Raw genomic sequence first — 17,142 nt, forward strand, 5'->3', positions numbered from 1 at the left:
CATAGGGGTTGTGAGAATTCCCGTATTGAAAAAGTAGTCCACTAATACTGATCCCTGTCAGGGATGTGAATTTGTTATAGGTACAAATAAAAAATAATTAAGTTTGAAAATGCAATAAGGTTCTCGCTAGCAATGCAAAGAATGGTTAAATTCTCAATTGCTATAATTTCTGAATGCAAATGTCACTGATCATTGAGATAAGACTTTTATTCTAGAATTAGTTTATGATATATTCATGCACATGTAGAGAGTAAAATTCTCCAACCTAACACATTAGTCAAAATGTCTCAGGGACATATGTATAAAAGAGGTAAAATTGAATGTATTTACATAGCTCCTTGCCAAGGAAATGAAAATGTTTTAAGTAAACACTATAGGAGCTGAGATTAGATGAGAATACTTGAGATATGGGTGGCATTTGAACACTTCTTACTTGGCTCCGCTTTGAGAAATACAATACTCTGAAACCTTCACTAGTGCATTTACCAGCCTCTTGGCATCCTGAACATCAAGAAAAGTTGCCAACTGTGATCCTGAGAAACTCAATGTAAGCCTAGAGTTTATGTAAATACCCTTTGTCCTGAAGATATACATATCACTTGAAAAACTAAAAACCTCTGCCCATGGAAGTCTCTCTTCAAATGAGACATTTAATCTTGGAGCCATGGAGTTCTGGCAGATTTCCCATATTCCATCCGAATACATAGATGTAATGTCATTGCTTGGTCAGCAATGAACAGCTAGACTCTGGAAGGTAGCTGCAAAGAGTCAGGGAAGACTGCCATCTGGTGGGAATATAAAATTACTACTAAAACACAGTCACAACCTCCCTCCCTGTTGCTTTATCAATATTTGCCTACAACCTAACTTTTAAAGCAAGAGTGAAATGATATTTTACTTTATTTTTAAATTTTTTTCAAGAGTTAAAATTTTAAGGCTCTTTTTTTCAAATTTTTATTGGAGTATAGTTAATTTACAATGTTGTGTTAGTTTCAAGTGTACAGCAAATGACTCGGTTGTATATATACACATATCTCCACTCTTTTAGATTCTTTTCCCATATAGACCGTTACAGCGTATTGAGTAGAGTTCCCTGTGCTATACAGTAGGTCCTTTTTAGTTATCTATTTTATATATAGTAGTGTGTATATGTCAGTCCCAGTCTCCCAATTTATCCTTCCCCCACCCCTTACGCCCCTGGTAACCATAAATTTGTTTTCTACATCTGTAACTCTATTTCTGTTTTGTAGATAAGTTCATTTGTACCCTTTCTTTAGATTTCACATATAAGCGATATCATATGATATTTGTCTTTCTCTGTCTGACTTGTCATACTGAGTGAAGTAAGGCAAAGAGTAAAATGATATTTTAAATCAAACACCCCCTGAGCAGTGTTTTAATTAATAACCAAAACACTATTATTGTTTTGCGAGTCCCTTCCTGTTTTTTGTTCTCTTCTTTTACTTTTTCTCTGACATGAAAAAGTAAGGCACTGATAGATATTTTTCTTTTATCCCATTTGGTTATTCAGTTTTCCCTACTCATCCTTTTCTGATTTTCAGAAACTGAAACAACCTTCTAATGACAGTAAGGGTGATATAATACACAACTACAATTGAATTAGAGATCAAGAAGAATATAGAGGAATAAATAAAAAGCAAGTAATAAAAGTAATCTGAACATAGGTCTGAATCATAATGATGAGCCTTTAGCCTAGACTCTCTTGTCTTGTTTGCTTTTGAGGCTATTATGTAATCTTTTGGTACTTGAGTTTCATTTATCAGTTTTGGTTCATGGCTTCTCTTTCAACTGAGCTTCAACTTGACATGATAATGACAAATCATGTACTTGTGTAGGGATTTTAAAAGTGCTTATATGACGCTGGGTCTAGATTTTTGTTTTATAAAGCTCATATCAATACATCGTTCTTAAATATCCCTTGTCATCAATTTTACTCTCTACTGAATTTCTCTTTCTTCAGAGTAATGTGAAAGTGAATTGAAGCATTTTCTGTAGAATTTCAAATGGTACATATGTATGCATGTATGGGTGTGTGTATGTTAGCTGTACTCCATATTCAATATTTTCTTAGTATGAAATTAAGGTCTCTCCACTCAGTGTAAAAATTATACATAGTAAAATTAATTTCCTCTCAGTATAATACTTTAGACAAGAATTACTGAAATATCAAAAGAGATATGTCTAAATTAGGGTTTTTTTTAAGTGAGAATTTCAGATATAGGTAGAAAAGCACCTGGATCCAAACATCCTTCTCTTCTCTCTTTATTCACTATAATTAGCCAAGAACAAATGCCGTCATGAATGGTGAACTGGCCATATTGGAGGATCTGGTCTGCGTTACTAACAAATCCTCCGGGGGTGGTCCAGATCTATATGATTGGACTAACTGATTCTTTCATTAACCAAGATTGTATGCAGTTTGATGAATGTCTAGAAGATTAGTGCCCCAAAAATCTTCAAGAAGAATGCATACTAGCTGATTTTCCTGGAGTCCCTTGGGAGAAACACTGATCATCATGAAATAAATACATCTCTATGTTCCACATCTTAGAGCAGGCGACACAGAGTTGCCCATGTAAGAAACAGCTTCATCACCTGTTCATGCCTACCATTCAGAGGAGCTGCCCTGGTGACTGTCATTTAGGGCTTTCCGAGGCTCTCAATATGCAAGGCAGATTGTCCTGGTCTACAGCACAGGGCCTCTTGAACGCGGTGTCGCCTGATTCAGAAGTTGTCTGGCTAGTTTTTGTTCTTCGAGGTGCCTCTCATGATCCCCATTGTTGACTTTGAACACGCCACCAGGCAGCCTATTTTTATTCCTTCGCTCTGCCTTGTTAGATTGCAGCCTTGCTCCCTGACCCCTCCCCCACTCCCTGCAACATTGTCCAAACTGCAAGTTCTTGTGTAGCTCCTAGAGCAGTAGAGTCAGGTCTCTGAAATTCTCCTCCTCTGAGACTGTAGGAGACCTATCTATATCATCCTGGCCAAGAACTAACCACCAACCTCAACCTTAGAGAGATAAGAAGATTTAAGAAACTATAGCCTATTTTCTGAAATTCACTATATTTTTCATGTGTCCTCACATTGTACATGAGTTTATTATTGTCCTGATCTCAAGTTAGGCCAAACTACTTTTTATTCTGGAAAATTTCAAGTACATGCAAACATAGAAAGAAGAGCATAATAAACTTCCCAGTATCCCTCACCCAGCTTCATCAACTACCAACTCAAGACAAATTTTTTTTCACCTATATCCCTCACTCTTCAGCCCCACTGATATTTTGGAGAGGGGAAAAAAATAATTTTACTTAATTTCATCAGCAAATACTTCAGTGGATATCTCTAAAATGTAGGGATTCTTAGAACAAACAATATCGTTGTCATACCTGAAAACATTAGCAATAACTCCTTAATGTTATAAAATATCAAGTTAGAATTCAAATTTGCCTGGTTGTCTCATAAATGTTTTCTTACAGTTTGAATCAGGATCTAAATAAGGTGTATACATTGCAATTGAATGACATGTTTTCAAGTCTCTTTTAATCTATAGATTTCTTCCTGTTTTTTTCTCAACTTGTTGGAGAAACTGGGTTAGTTCTATAGTTTTCCACAGCATGAAGTTTGCTGATTGTTTCCCTGTGGTTGCTGGGAAGCAGGAGTGGAAATGCTTTTTCTTTTGCCAGTTACATAGAGCAACTTGTGTAGAAACTGGAATCAACTGTGATATTTTAGGGCCCTTTGCTGTTTTCCAAAACCTTCTATTTTTAGATTTCTTACACTTCACTTAGGATTTCTGTATATCGTTTGTTTTTTTTTTCCTGATCTACCACATGTGATATATTCTAGATGAAATATGTTCTAGATGTCATACATTCTAAGATTGCTTTGCCTGTGAGTGGGCTTCCTTTCAAGATGTTCTGATGTGTTTTCTTGTGCATTGATAGTTGAATCTTGAAGCTCGAAATACACAGATTTGAGTTTTTGGAAAGACTACTCTATAAAAACTGCTACGTATTTCTAGCAAGAGATACATAACATCTGGTTGTCTTTTGCTTTGGGGGGTTTTGTTTTGTTTTGTTTTGTTTTTATAAAGTTAGCAGCTGTTGATGATCATTGTTAACTCAAATTATAGAGCAGTTCTGGCCACTGGATCTTGTTTCTGTTTCCAGAGAGTGGGTATCCCTAAGATGGCACCCTGCCTAGGTACACAGTGGCACCCTTGATTTCAGGAAATTGCACTACACTGCAGATTTGATAAACCTGGTCAAGGTATTTGAAAACTGTATTTTCCAGTTTAAACAAAACCAAATCTCACAAAATGGACAATTTTTTTAAATTACAGAAAAAATACTGTAGATTAAAGATTATACTACTAAGGACACCATTAAAAGAGTGAAAAGATAAGCTACAGAGTGAGGAAGTCTATTTATAAAATAAATAAGGGATAGTAAAAAAGACTTGTATTCAGAGTATATAAAAAACTTTTACCAATCGATGACAAAAATACAGATAGCACAATAGAGAAAATGGGCAAAACACTTGAATGTTTACTTCACAAAGTAGGTACTTCACAATGACCAATATAACACTGAAGAACAGTTTAATCTCATTAGTCATCTGGGAAATGTAAATTAAAACCACTGTAAGATAACACTACAGAATCACAGAGTGGTAAAAAAAACTGACAGTCCCAAATCTTAGCAAGAATATGGAGAAACTGAAACTCATATACTCCTTATAAGAATAGAACGTGGGAAATCATTTTGCAAGATCTACTTACTAAAGCTGGGCATACGCACCCTCTATGACCTAACAATTATATGCCTACAGAAATGTATGTATATGTGCACCCAGAAGGAACGTGTATATATGTGCACAAAAAGACATGCATTGGAATATTTATAGCAGTATTATTTGTAATAGCTAAAAACTGGAAACAGCTCTAATGTTCTTCAATAGTAGAGTACATAAATAAATTTTGGTATATTCATACAACAGTATACTCTATGAAGTTATGGATAAAAAGAAAGAATCCAGCCACAAAAGAGGATATACTCTGTTATTCACAGTATAGAAAGTTTCCGAACAAGAAAGAAAACTAATCTATGATATTAGAAGTCAAGATAGTGTTTAGCTTTGGAGAAGAGGAATTGGAAATGTGAGTGGGTTGGGGCATGAAGGAGCTGCTGAGGTGCTATTAACATTCTATTTTCAGATCTTACATAGGTGGTAGTGGTTACATAGGTGCATCCAATCTGTATCAAGTCATTGAGCTGTCATTATGTGTGCATTTTTCTGAGAGTATTATATACCTTAGTAAATAAATTTATTAAAATATTGTACTTATAATGTAAGCAAAACAAAAAATAGACCTGACAATTTTCACACTTCTAATATCTCTCCATCAGCCACATTGAAAGGAAAAAAAAAAAAAGAAGATGAATTAATCATCCCCATCAAGATGTCAGCCAAAAAATTGAAATTATCAAAAAGATTGAAATAAGGATTTACAACCACTCTAAGCAACAACGAACTTCACCATATTTTGTACTGTGTTATGTGACATTAGCAACTGAGAAAATGAAACCTTAGTGATTAACAATATATTTGAAAACTAAGCAGTAAGAATATGAAGACAATTGACTGTAGTCAGTGCTGTTTATAATTATGTTATTCTAAATCCAGTACTTCATTATATTTAAAGTTCACTAAAACTAATATTAACTCTTTTGAGTTTTTCCAATAGTAGTAAAGAAAATAATTACATATTATTGTATAAACTAGTTCTTCCTAAAAATGACTAATGTAATACAAAGAAGCAATATGGTGACAAATTAAAACCATTTCATTTTATGAAAATACTCTTAGAAGATGTATAGACAAAAAATGCTGAAGATTTCAATATGCTAATACATGTAACAGGCATAGAATAGTGCCTGACACTTAGTAAGCACAAAATAAATGTTAGCTATTATTATTATTTGTACAAACAAATGACTCAGTGAGGGAGATTTTCTATAAAGTTGCAAGGGAGTTCAGTTTTTTCCTGAGATGCATGTTTATTATATTTGCTAGATAGTGCTTCAGTAATAAAACCCATAAAGTATTTTTTGATGCATTGGAGAAGCCATGATTCTATACCTTAATAATTTCTTTAGTGAAAGCATTGATTTATGGATGAACAAAGTCCAACTAGTTGATAGAGGAGCTGCCTTGTCTAGAAGTTTTAAAAGTGATCCTACAGGAAGATTAGAGTGATGAATCCACATATGAAATGCATTCCCAGTGTCATTATACGCAAGTTACTATAGCAAAGAAACTGTAGCCAAAAGTTTACAAAGTCCTGCAGGATGTTTTGAATATGGTTAATTTATAGAAACAAAAGTAAAAAATATAGTAGTATCCTCATTAAACTTTGTGAGGTGGGGAATGATTATGACATTCTCTTGTGCCATATAAAGATTTATAAATTATGACAAATTATTTTTTCCAAAATTGAAGATTATTAGTATTAAGATTTATTTTACAAAAGTCAAGTGTTCAAATTCACCTACCTAATCCATGACTCCAAGTGCCTGTCGGTAATCTGTAACCTAGAGGAATACACACACACGTTCACAATTGAGCTGGCCCTTCAATTAAAAGGACAAAAAATAACTGTCATAAAAGAATCATCTATAATGAAGATTTTAAAAATGTATTGTTTTGAAATATTTCTGAATGCTATGTGCTTTCATTCCTGAAAACAATGTGCAACATATAAAACCTCTCATCCTACAAACTTTAAAAACTTAGAAACAAAATTTTTAACCATTTACTAATTCTTCCAAAGAATTTCAGTGGGTTTTGAACACAGTAGTTAAAATATTAATTAACTATCAACTCAAATCTGTTTAGTTTTTAAAAAACAGTTGTACATTAGGGAAGATAGGGTGTTACTAGCTAACTTCAACATTATCTTTGCAAAATTAGTAGACATTGTTGAAAAATATGCCTCATGAGTTAGTGAGAGCGATTAACAATGTACTTTTCCCATTCGGATCCATGTATTTTTGTGAAGCATCATTTTCTGTGGTTTATACTCAGTTTAACCATTTAAACTCAGTTTATAAATCAACTGGATTGTGAAGGAAACAATTGAATTGCTATAACACAAAGTGTTAAACCAAGATTTAGAAAATAATGAAAACTATTCAATCATTTTTCTCAGTATTATTAATAAATGAAATAAAATTTTGCTTAAAATATTTTTATTTCAACTTTATTATTTTTAAAGTTTCTACTTTGAGTTTTATAATGCATATGATGAATTGGTAGAGTAAATACACATAACTATATGTACTTTTATGTATTGGCACATGCATCAAATTTATGTTTTATACTTAAATTTTTTTTGTTATGAACACGTGATCAGAATGGTTTAGAGATCATTGATTTAGAGGCTGGTAGGAAAGAGAAAAGGTGGAGAAAGAGATGAGTGAACGAGGATCCAAGAGAGTACAGTGTTTCTGGAGACTGAGGGGAAAACGTATTTAAAAAAATGTGAGGTGGTTAACAGTTATGTGCAGCCGAAAGCTCAGGAACCACGAGGTCTGAATAAAGGCCATGGGATTTATGACTGATGATTAGAAAGTTATTGGTGAAAATATTTTAAATCAAGTGGTAGGAACAGAAACCAGATTCCATGCAGTAAATACCAGTTAATACGTAAGTGGGAGGGAAGGAAAAGGAGCAGTAAGAATAGATCAGTCTCACTAAAGTTTGGCAGAAAATGAATGAAGAAATGGAGAGGCAGAGTCAGAGAATACAGTAGAAGTGGGCAGAGTAATTGAGTCAAGGGCAAAGTGGGAGAGAAAGGGTCACAGTCAGAGGAAGAGGCACTTACTTTATAAAGAGGGCAGGATGCTTTGTAAGTCAGAAAGAAGAAGAGATTAAGTGACTTTCTAAGAAAAGACAAGAAAGCTGTGGAAATTGATTTCAGATGGCCATGATATCAATAAATTAAGTGATTACATAACGTCCTATGATTAAGGAATGCCAGGTTGCAACTGTGAGCTTGATAAAGGAGGAAAAGATTTTGGAACGTCATCTATGGATGCCTCACAAGGAACTGAAGCAGAGATCCTGAGATTACTGAGCAACACTGAGGACCCGATGTCACCAGGCAACATGAACTTACGTCAGAGACAAATAGGAAAATTATAAGACTTTTTTTTTTAAACCAGCAATGAGCTACCTCTTTGTGAGTGAGAGAACAGAAAGTGACTATTAGGGATTGGCAAAGAGAGTGGAATGGAAAATGAGAATCTCACAACCACAGTGAGAAAACTATTAACATGTGGGTTCTAAGGACCCCTCAGTCCTTGCCTTAGTGAGGCAAGGAGGAGGCTAATAGAGTGAAGTGACTTGAAGACTGAGCGGAAAGAACAGGGCTAACTAAGCAAGTGTGAGCACAGAAGAGAGTGCTAGAACTCAAGATCTTGATGATGGAGAAATTCTGAGGAACAATGAAGTCCAAGTTCTGACTGTACTTACAAGAGGTTAAAAAAGAGTAGAAAATAAAGTTCCACAGAGGTGTGAGCATGAAAGTCCTCTGACGTCATGCTGGTAGAGGGATGGCAAAGAGCAGGACAGGAGCCGAAGAGGGCATTGTGAGCAAAGTGGGAGAGGATCCTGGAGATGATGGAAGGGTCATGCCAGGATTGTGTAGAAATTTAGAGAAGTCGTTGGATGGTGGTGCCAGACAATGCTTTATAAAGGGGTTGGGGAGTAGGGTGTGTGAGTAGAAAGAGGTCAGAAAGGCAGCCTTCATGGGAAAGGGTTTCAAAGGAATGTTGCCAGGCTTGAGGTGAGGAGGTGGGAAGCAGCCTTCGAGGACTACATCCTATGTTGGTCTCTTGTTCACGATAGCAGGGGATTTTTACATTTTAGCAACACTTTGATGGCAAGAATGCCATTTAACATTTCATATAATGCAAATAGCTGAAGAAATAGTAAATTGTACTCAACAAAATTGTTGCTAGCTCAAATAATAGTATAGCAATGCTTTAAATCAGGTTGCCAGGATGGATGCCTTTCAAAGACTCATGTGCAAGTCTGTGTTCTAACACCCAGAAGGTTAAAAAGATTTCAAATGTAATTTTTAAGAAATGAATTTAGAATTCTTTTTATAGATACAGAACTATTATATGGTACACCGCAGTTCCCATCTGCCATCTGCAGCAAGCATTGCTCTGCTGGACATTTTTCAAATGCTATTCATATGTCTACTGATTCAAAACTAATTTCACCAAAAACTAATCTAAACAAAAAAAGTGTGTCACATAATTTATGCTGCTGGAATTTCTGTTCTCCAATTCAAATTAAGATTAATTTTCCTGCCCTTTGGCCACAAATTACCCTTACAGAGTCTAAGAGTTAAGATTTTCCAATTAAGATAGGAGCCATGAAAGTTATAAATAATAACCATGTGAATTAATACTTTTAAAATTTTCAGGAAGGCAAAATAAAGAAAAAGAAGGAAATTTATTTATACACGAAGAGCTATTCCAGTGTTCATAACAGCAACGCTATAAGTAAGGCAACCTTGGTTTTTTGTAGGGGATGCACTTGTCACAGCAGCTCTAAAATAGCAAACGTTTTTGCATACTTGTCCATTATCTAATGAGGCAAACATCTTTGAGGGCAGCCAGACTTCTCATTTATTTCCTTAAGAATAACAAATGTATAGGTTAGCTGTCTCTTCTGACCTTATTTTAAAATAAAGATATGTTGGTTAAGCATTTACCTCAAGTGTCCATTTCATCTTTGGCTAAGATCATAGAATATTAGAGTGGCAAGAAGTAGATTGAATTGAGCTTTACAGAACAGTGTAAAGAGGTTCTCTGCCCTGAGAGTCTGGAGGAAAATTCTTAAATTTCTTTCAATCAAGGTGTGTGATTATATTGAGTTCTTCTTGCATTTGAAGCTAGGATTTGATTTTTCCCAAGGCAGTGGCCAAATCAACATCACATCAGGATGGTGGGACTTCTAGATGTCAAATTGTCTAGTTGCCAGTTTTCAGCAAAGAGAGAACGGTGCAACTGAAATATGTGAGTAGTTACAATATCTTCCTTTAGTACATAATATGTTCTGGAAACAGGTCTTTGAAAGTAGGCTTAAAGGTTTAAAGTAGGCTTAATAGTAAATGAAGCGCTTCTTTCCCAGAAAACATCGTATAATCTGTGATGTATGATGTATGATGGGTGATAAGATCTCTAATCACAGTTCCAAAAGGGATAGTCTTCTTTGGATCTGGTCCCAGCAAGTCCATCAGGAAGAGGAGGTCCTTGAAGGGCAGAGATGGAAGATTCTCATCTCTTATCAGGGCAACTAGGGAAGCAGATACAGGCATCTTTCTTTTCCGTGGGCCAATTGTCTCTTCTCTGACCCAAAGGAAAGGGCAATGCAAATAGAAAACCCCAACTCTTTTAAATGTCTGAGCTTCTGATGATACATGCAGCAGGCTGGAAAAAGGGGGCTTGGTCCCACCTGGTAATCACAATTAGGTGCAAGAGCATCTAAGTGTCAAGCCACATGCATGCACCTGGGACTGTTGCTGAGGCCCCCAGTCAATCGCCAGCTCAGAGCCTGGCCAGTGTGATCCCAACGGAAGAAGAAGGTGTGCGTGGTTGAGGGGGGAAGAGCCCTGGCTGAGGAGCGTAAGTGATGCCAGCAAAGGGTCTCACCCAGGAAGACCACAGCCTGAAGCTCTGGGAATGGGAAAGGTGGAGATGGGCTTCTGATGGGCTGAAGAAATGAGGCCTGCCTACTACAGGCCTGGGCAACCCCCATGCCCTCCCACCCACTGCCCACAAACAACCTAAGGCTGGAAGGGACAGGAACGGTGTCAAAGGTGGCTTGTCTTTGGAATTGGGCGGAAGAAGCTCAAAAGCAGTCTCTTTCAGTTGGTATGAAGAATGTTTTGTTTGCAGAAAAGACAGTTAATTTGTATACATGGATAATTGTGTGAAACCTCAGATTATTGTCTGAAAGAGAGGACTATTTATATGGATTGATCCATTTTAGATTACTTGCAGTTTATAGTCTTGCTTGTTTAAATATTTTCCTCAGGAAAAAAACCCAAACATTTGTCTCCATTTAATTGAATCTGTATAGTGCACAATGAGAATTTATTACTTTTTCTAAACCACTTGATAACCTTCTAAATTATTTATGGTGATTCAACCATATAACGAACAAAAGAGAAAACACATGCAAACGCACACATGCGTGCACACACACACACACACACACACACATTAGAAAGACTATATAGAGGATTACATGTTCTCCCGGAATGATAATTTGATTGTGCACAGCAAACCTGTATTTCTTGTGGTTGGATTTTGATCCTTTATTTTAATGTATAGGCTCTGATTATTGTTACTATTGTTTTTGTCTTAAGTAGAATTTAATTCTGAGGAAGAAAGTTCATGAGAAATTTTTTCCTGAATATCATTTGAAATTTCTTCTCGGCTATCCCTTGAGTTCACTACTCTGAAATGAAAAAGTACAGGCAGTGGAAAGGGGCAGTTGTTTATATAAGCAGAGAAGGAGGTCACTTTTTTTAGTCTGTTAGGAGAGTGATTGACTTTTTGTAAAGTAAAAAGTAAAGTACATTATCTGGGATACTTCATGTTGTTTTAAATGAGGATGATGTTTAGTCCCTGGGCCAAGACAGTCCCTATATGGCCTTCTAAGTTTGAAAAGCAAACCTTATTTGCCCTTGGGGAGAAAAGACACAAAGTGAATGCAGTCATGAACTGGGAATCTCAATAAATTGTTTGGAAAAGGGTAATTTTTACCCAACAACATGGCCTGAGGTATGAGATGAAAGATAGATTTGAAAAAGTCTTTCAATGTTTTTCATAGATGTCTGGGTTGACTTTTTTGGGGCAGTGTTTATTTGTTCCTTTCTTTGTACATGAGGAAAATATCCAGTACCTTGTAATTGGATCATTGCTTTCAGCAAGAACACTAAAAGCCGTACTCAAACTCCAAGCCAAGAATAACATGAAAAATAATTTAATAGTCATTTTATATTAGCAGACAGGATGTTAATGACTCATTTCTAATGACAAGTTAAATGGAAATTACACAAAATGAACAGGATCTATTTTTCAAGTACTATAGAGTGGTCACAAAGGTCCGAGGCCTGCCAATTCAAATTTATCTGTGTTCCTCTCTATTCTTTGCACACATCTTATTTTTCTCATTTTTCTATGGACTTGATCTTCAGGTTGAAAGCTTGACATCACTGCAGCAGTGCCTGACAGAGGGTTTTATTGCTTCTATTATTATCAGGCCACAATCTCATGCCTCAGGAATATGTGTATACACTCTTTTCTTAAGTTCTCACTTTCCCTGGCATCACCATTATTTGATTTATAGTTTCCATAGATAGTGACCAGTCTAACTTGAATCAGACATATGTATGGGATGTTACATAACCATAGTGTTTGCAATGATTGCAGCAATGAGTTCATTTAAAAGCATGGGATTTGTGATGTGTTTTTTTAATGGATAAAAGAAGTTAAAAATGTGTGTGCCTTTCGACTATATAATAAGTTTTACTGTTAGGAGTGAGTGGCTATCACTCCTAACATGTGAACATGTGACTATGTATTGTTCATTGATAAGCTGGCCTCTTTTTCTTTAAAAGTCATAAAAATTAAGTCTGTATATTATTCATGCATTTCTTCATTCATTTAATATATAGCTATTTAATATTTACTATATTTAAATGCTGAAACAAGGACTAAGAATGGTGAATAGGAAAGACATGGTCTTTATTTTCAGTGGATTTCTATTTTAATCAGAAGATAGACACTAAACATTAAACCAGGTATTATTTAATTGCATTTGTGAAAATTGCTGAGGAGAAACTTGTAGGAGCCCCGGACTTAGTAAAATTAAGGAAGAAGAGTTAGTGAACAATGTTCTAGGCAAATGAAATAGCTGAGCCACAAGACAGGAGGGGAGAGGGGTGGGATTGTAGAGCTAAAGGACATTAGAATTGGAGTCCAGAGTGCTTGTCATGGCATACAAACCCCTGCCTCATCCCATTTCATACATCTCTCCCCACCCACCCCTGGAATCATAAACATACACAGTAGATGGTAAATTAAGCCACGTGATTGTTGGGATTACCTAGGGGTGGTAAAAAGAAAGCTGGGTCAGTAACAAAACCTTGAGATACTTTTACAGTCAATGTTTAGGTAAAGGAGGTTGAACCAGCAAAAAAGACTAAGAATGATTGGTCAGAAGCCAAGCATAGGGAGGTGACTAGACACAGCATACACTGCTGATGGGAAAAAGGTAAAGTCTGACAGATTACAGACCAGACTTAAGTTTTAGAACTAGGATGGATGCTATGTAGAGAAAAAAAGGAAAAGATTCTAGAACACTAGTGGATCTGAGGTCCTAATGAGATCCAAGTATAGTCTTGGTGAAAGCACTCTAGGAAGTGAGAGCATTCACCGTAGTAGAGAGAGAGAGACACTCTACTTGAGGACAGGAGATTAGGTGAGAGAGGGGGACATTTAGTGATTTTGAAAGTGGAAAATGTTCAGGTTATGTCAGGTTTCAGACTTGACTCTGGGCGTGAAAGGCTAAGGTAGAGAAATGAAAAGTTCATTTGTAATAAGGAGATCCAGTCAAGGTGTTGAATGGAATGTTTGTGTAGATGTGAACATCATTCAGGATCATGGGGCTAGAAGAGAAAACAATAATCCAGTCTTTTTATGAAGGATGAATTGTGACTAGAGATTAGTAGGTAAATGATACCAACAATAAAGGAGATAGTGCATAGCTAGATGGCAAGAATGTCAAAGCAGCAGGGATTTTTTGAAAGGAGTTAAGGATGCAATGGACAGCACTAGGTGCCAGAGTATCATCAGCCTGAGGGTATCTAGGGTGTTGAGGAATAAGCAGCCATCTTCATTTGTGACAGAAGTGCTGTCCTCAGTGGAGAGTGGAATTTTAGTCAAGGTTGGAAGGTAGAGGAAATGTTCTGAAAGAAAGTTAAGTATGCGGTGAAATTTCCAAAGGCACAGTGGAAGAATCTGAGAGATAGGAGAGAAGAGAGGGAGAGAGAGACGGGGGCAGAGTGGGAGGTGGGATGGGGTGGGGAACTGGTGCTCAGTGGAGAGCAATTGGCAGTAAAAAATGGAGCATTATGGGAATTTTATTGTAGCAGAAAATCAATACCTGGAGATGGTTTGAAGACTCAGGGACCTGGAGGGAAGGGCTAAGGAAATAAGGATTAGAGAACGTGTCAGGGTTAGTAGCTTAAGAGATGACTGCCTCACTGGGGCCTGGGAACAGGAGCTTGGCTGTAATAACTAAAGCAAAGAAGAGCCTGGAAAGCCTGACAGAGACCAAAATGTGGGGACTACCTCTAGCAAAGTGGGATTTTTAATTGTTGAAATGCTAATAGGCTAATATTAGCATTAAATGCTAATATTATAAAATGTCCATCCTCATGGAAGCAGCCTAAGTGTCCATTGACAGATGAATGGATAAAGAAGATGTGGCACATATATGCAATGGAATATTACTCAGCCATAAAAAGAAACACAATTGAGTTATTTGTAGTGAGGTGGATGGACCTAGAGTCTGTCATAAAGAATGAAGTAAGTCAGAAAGAGAAAAACAAATACTGTATGCTAACACATATATATGGAATCTAAAACCAAAAATGGTTCTGAAGACCCTAGGTGCAGGACAGGAATAAAGACACAGGCATAGAGAATGGAGATGAGGACACGGGGAGGGGGAAGAGTAAGCTGGGACAAAGTGAGAGAGTGGCATGGACATATATACACTACCAAATGTAAAACAGATAGCTAGTGGGAAGCAGCCGCATAGCACAGGGAGATCAGTTCGGTCCTTTGTGTCCACCTAGAGGAGTGGGATAGGGAGGGTGGGAGGCAGACACAAGAGGGAGGAGATATGGGGATGTACGTATATGTATAGCTGATTCACTTTGTTATAAAGCAGAAACTAACACACCATTGTGAAGCAATTATACTCCAATAAACATGTTAAAAAGAAAAAAAAAAAAGGAGAGAAAAAATAAATAAATAAAATGTCCAACCTGGCCAGAGGGTTGCACCAAGAAGCACCAGGCCTTTACAATACTTGATCCATTCTGACCAAGAGTTCATTTTCTCTCCTCAACCCTTCATGTTAAGCTTTCAGGTTTAACAATTTTATTTAAATTCTGCGTTTCTTCTCTGAAGTCTGGGATATACTATAAATTACATAATTTGCATGAACTTTTTCTAACATTTCAATTCCTCACTTAATATCATTCAATTCCTCACTTAATATCATCAATTGAATTTGGTATGAAAAAGCAGGAAGCTACACTCCTTCTTTAATCTAGTTTATTGCTCAGTATTGAGAAACTATGATTTAATACTCATCTAATAACTTGAAATAATAATACTTTTTCCAAAGTATCTAATTCAAAATCAGGAAAAGTATTTTTTTTCAAAGCTATGTGGTAGTACATGCTTGACAATAAATTTAAAAATTCATATCAAGTGATGGACTTAGCTTTCTGTGGGCTGTGGATGAGTCAAATGTAAACAAGTGTAGTGGGTTAGTTCTAGTTAATATCAACATTCAAACTGATCTTTTGAGTTGTCCCTGGTAGTACCATCAGGATTCCATCTTTTGTCATTTAAGAAGGAATTTGAGAATTATCTACAAATGACTTACCACACTCTTAATTCTCTGCTTAAACAGTTTAAGAAATTGTAGTTGAACAATTTAGAGACTAAGTTATATTTATGTTTATATTCTCACAATACAACTAGTATCTGGGATACTATATATAAATGATTGTTGGATGTGCCAGTTATCTATCACCACGCAATGCTGCATACTCACCAGAAAAACTTAGAGGCACCCGGTAAAAAACACATTTTTCATGAGGCTCTGGGGTTCAGCTGACCTGAATTAGTTTTAGCTGATCTGGGTTGGGTTTGCCCAAATACCTGAGTCTCTTCTGGCTGTTGGTTGTCTTAGCTTGGATGACTAGGGTAACATGATTCTGTTTTCTGTCCTGCTCAACCTCCAGAAGACTGGTCTAGGCATGTTCTCATGGCAGAGGGGAAGGGCAAGAATGAGCAAAACCAATTATGCAAGCATCTTTCAACTCTCTGTGTCACGTGTGTCAATATTCCGTTGGTCCAGAAAAAGTCACATGAACAAGTCAAAAGTCACAGTAGGAGGGTACTGCAAGATTACACAGAAAGGACATGTATACAGAGAGAAGTGAAGAATTGGGGCCATGGATGCAACTGGTCCACCACATTGAATGAATAAATGAACAAATGGATCACAGAGTGATGGGAAGAGCACTGGACTAAGGGATGGGAGACATATCCCTGAGGCGTGGCACTGTTCATTCTGTTAATTTGGGTAAATTGTTTAATCATTCTGGACCCTAATTTCCTTATTGGCTCTTTCCAAGCTTTAAAAGACTTTGATTCAAGCTTTTAATGAATATTTAATGAATTTAATGCTGTACACAGTCTATAAGAGAAACTTAAGGAAAGTTGTTCATTATGCTATCCTTCAGTGAACCAAAATGGCTAGTGTGGATGGCCAAAATTCACTGGCTACTTTTGACTCTATGAATCTGAATATTTTGTAATCAGATTCAAACTGAAAAACTTCTATTCTGAATTTCGCTATGAAGCAATGTGCTGAAAGTTCAATTTCCTTTTTACGTCTTTAGTGTTTGCTCCTATATGATGATTCTTTTGACGAATACAATATGTCAGTACTACATCAAACACTATGATATTTCTTATATGTGAGATGTGTTTTAGAGTCCATTGATGTTTTGCCTTAATAATTCATTGTTAGGATGAATTATCATTCTAAAATTGACTAGAGGAGCTTTATCAAATTTGGATAACGCTGGTAAAATTGTGGGTTATTTTAAAGTAAATATTATGATTAGTTTTATAATATAAAAGGTACAGATAATACAAAATGAATCCTGTTCATTATATAATAAATAATTATGTAATATGTAATGAAATGGTGGATTACTAAACTATA

The 17,142-nt window shown here is 36.2% G+C and overlaps 1 protein-coding gene across 1 annotated transcript in view; it reads left to right on the top strand.

Moving 5' to 3' along the window:
- Window positions 1-17,142, top strand: part of THEMIS (thymocyte selection associated) — a 155,881-nt gene that overhangs the window by 124,874 nt on the left and 13,865 nt on the right. The gene's annotated exons all lie outside the window — the stretch shown is intronic.

Source organism: Pseudorca crassidens, chromosome 13 (assembly GCF_039906515.1).
Source record: "Pseudorca crassidens isolate mPseCra1 chromosome 13, mPseCra1.hap1, whole genome shotgun sequence".
Classification (NCBI taxonomy): Eukaryota; Metazoa; Chordata; class Mammalia; order Artiodactyla; family Delphinidae; genus Pseudorca; species Pseudorca crassidens.